General features: G+C 41.4%; 1 non-coding gene across 1 annotated transcript; it reads left to right on the top strand.

The window, feature by feature from the left end:
* The first annotated feature begins 2,396 nt into the window (after window positions 1-2,396).
* On the top strand, window positions 2,397-2,510 carry LOC140318710 (U5 spliceosomal RNA). The gene has a single exon (XR_011917862.1). It is a non-coding gene; the product is annotated as a U5 spliceosomal RNA (small nuclear RNA).
* Window positions 2,511-3,176: the final 666 nt, after the last annotated feature.

Below are 3,176 nucleotides of genomic sequence, written 5' to 3'. Positions count from 1 at the left end.
CAAACACCTCTTATCTCGCTTTTGATGATGTAAGGTTGGGCATTCAGACCTTGCTTCACCTGCTTTTCACCAAATATAATCGGACATTCACACCTTCTTGCAGCCGAACACTTCCGCTCCACCTTTTAGTGTTCTATGGGGCATTCACACCTTTTTTTTCACCGCATTATATAGATTATAGTTGGAAATTCTCACCCACTCTCATCCGAAGACCTCTCCTCCCGCTTTTGTTAATATATAGTCGGGCATTCGAACCTTTTCTTACCCGCTTTTTACAGATTATGGTCGGACATTCACACCTACTTGCAGCCGAATACTTCCGCTCCATCTTTTAGTGATGTATGGTTGGCATTTGCACCTTTTCTTACCCTCTTTTTATACGAATTGCTGACGATTAAGTTGTTCTTTCTCAAACTACAAATTTTTTTTAATTGTTGAAATTTGATTTGAAGTGGATAAATAAGGAGGACAAACAGTTTTAAGTCAGGCTGATAGAAGGAATTAATTTTATAGCAAAATCTGTACTTCGTCATATGTCGAGAGATGCTTACTGCTAAAGAAGTTCTATCTCTTTCTACAAAGTACAATGTTGTTTATTGTTGAAACTTGATTAGAGATGAATAAATATGAAGGACAAAGCAGTCTTAACTTGGTTTGAGTTAAGGAATTCGTTTTATAGGAGAATACGAATTCGTGCATAACTCGTAAAATAGAGCTTATTTTCGGATTCCTGAAGAATGAGTCTGGTTCTTTCTCATAATACAAAGTATGTTGTTTATTGTTGAAACTTCATCAGAAGTGAAGAAATAAATGAATGCCTATCAACAAATGTGGGATCTAAACTCTAGGGCTTCCTCTAAAATAATTTCCTTTCTCAATTCAGAAATGTGTGTGTAAGTCACAACACCCGTGACACCAAAACGGCTTTCTTTTCTCTCTTTTCTCTACACTCTGCACTGTTAGCACACACACCAAATCAGAAAGGCTTTTTTCTCTCTTTTCTACATTATGGACTGTGGGGACACAAAACCGCTCTCTTTTTTTTTTTTTTTTGATTGTGTGCCAGGGCGTTGTCTCTCGTATTAGATTATGCTTAAGATACGAATGGGTTTATCAGTCACATCAGAATCCATACATACTGATCCTCCCGTAATAAAATGGTCGCATCTTATCAAACACACTTTGTTTCTTGTGACAATCAAGTCAGCGAAACAGCGTATACACGTCAAGACACTGAATCAAGTTTGCCACAAGAACTCATAAGTTTGACAGTATGGCTCTGCCGTCAGCAATCATACACCCATTTTATTTTCGTGAGACATGTGCAGGCACCTGTTCATCTACTGTTCTATCACTATGAATTAGTTTATCTATTATCAATAAGGATACTTCTACAACTACTATCAAAGTATATCCGGACTTCTTATGTTGTCAGTTGCTATATATGAATAAGTGGGTAGCTACTGACAAGCATTAAGCATGTCACACAGCCCAAACATATAACATTTCAGGACACACCACACAGTTAACAACCACAGTGAAGCGTGTCAAAGCCCAAACATGTAACATTCAACAGGACACTTACACAACACATTCAAATCAAACAGTCAGACAACATACAAGAACATATACCCCAGCCGGCATTGCTCCCTGCCTATTTTCCTACAGCTCACTATGTGTGCGCACACCTTTATTCACAAACTCTTCAACTTATACTCTTTTACCGAAGCTGCTACAGCTCGATTGGCCGAATACCCTTAGATCCTATTTCGGTGAATATGACATCTGCCTTACATGTAACAGATTAGCGGTTTAGCAGTTTTAATTTAGTTTGAGTGAAGGAATTCATTTAATAGCAAAATCCGAAATCGTGAAGAACTCATGAAAGTAAGCTTATTCTCGGATTCCTGAAGCTTTAGATTTGCTCTTTCTTTTACTGCAAAGTACAACGTTGTTTTTTTTGTTTAAATCTTTCTAGACATGGTAAATATGAAAGACAAAGCAGTTTTAACATAGTTTGAGTGAAGGAATTCATTTTATAGATAAAATCCCAAGAGTCTGCTGAGAAAAGAGAGTGAATGCGAAGTAGACTTTAACACGGCTCTGGGAGCGAGCCGAGTGTGGGCTAACCGGGAGAATTGCTTGAAAGAAACGCGACACCGAATGAGTGGTCAGAACAAAGCCTCAATACGGTGTTCCCGTGGTGTTTTAGTTGTTGCCTTGTCTTTTGCACACAGTAAAAGACAAGGCAGCCATCGAATAGGGCCCGATTGTTCCTACTTGGTCAGCCGAGGAGCAAGGGGGGGGAGCAAGCGTCTCAACCAAGCAAAGCTCACCATGAGGAAGGTGGCTATGCCAACTAGCCTGATGCCCTGCTCCCGCAGTGACGGATAATCGTATTCTGGTTTCTCTTCATAACGTACAAGTCTTTGGCCTTTTACTAAAGACTTCTGTGGAGAGCAGCACTAATGAGTTGTTTCTATTTTTGGCAGGCTTTACCTATGCGGATGAAGCCCTTTCTGTCTGTACAAAAGAAATCTTGTTACTGTGCAGAGTGACTTCTCTGAGTAGAGTCGCCTTACTTGTTGCGACTGTGCCGATGTTCGAAGCTGGAGTGCAAAGTTGTTGCTTGAATGGTGCTTGCTGGAGCGTGCGGGAGTACAAAGTTATACCATTTAAAAGGGCTGAAGAGTGCTCAGTGCAGCGGGTGGGCGGAGATGCAAAGTGACACTCTGGCCACCTCGAAAACCAAGGTTACATCCACTACCAGGGGCAGCCCAAGCTCTGCCGCAAGTGCGGTGAGCATGGGCACCTGGTTGAGGCTTGTACCAAGGTGATATGTGGGAAGAGCAGAGAAATTGGGCACACTTTTGGAGTGTCCAAATGGCAGGAAATGTAATCTCTGTGGAGAATTAAATCACCTCTTCAGAGATTGCCCTAAATCTTTTGCCAACAAATTAAAGACGCTAAAGCCACAGTCAAGCCAACAAAGAGAAGGACCAGAGGTGGCAGTTGGTGAACAAAGTGAAGAGGTTGACCCAATAAATTCAAACTTCCCGCCAAAAGCTTGGGTTGGAAGTGAGGAGCAAAAAGGGGTAGGGCCTGTAGAGGCCTCACCACTCAGTGCTTAAGTCTGTGAGAATTCACAGGCAGAGGGTGGAGATACACTAAATGAG

Source organism: Leuresthes tenuis, unplaced genomic scaffold (assembly GCF_036924035.1).
Source record: "Leuresthes tenuis unplaced genomic scaffold, fLeuTen1.0.hap1 SCAF_11, whole genome shotgun sequence".
In the NCBI taxonomy this organism is placed as follows: domain Eukaryota; kingdom Metazoa; phylum Chordata; class Actinopteri; order Atheriniformes; family Atherinopsidae; genus Leuresthes; species Leuresthes tenuis.
Note: the sequence above shows the minus strand (reverse complement) of the source record. Positions and strands in the feature narration are given on the sequence as shown.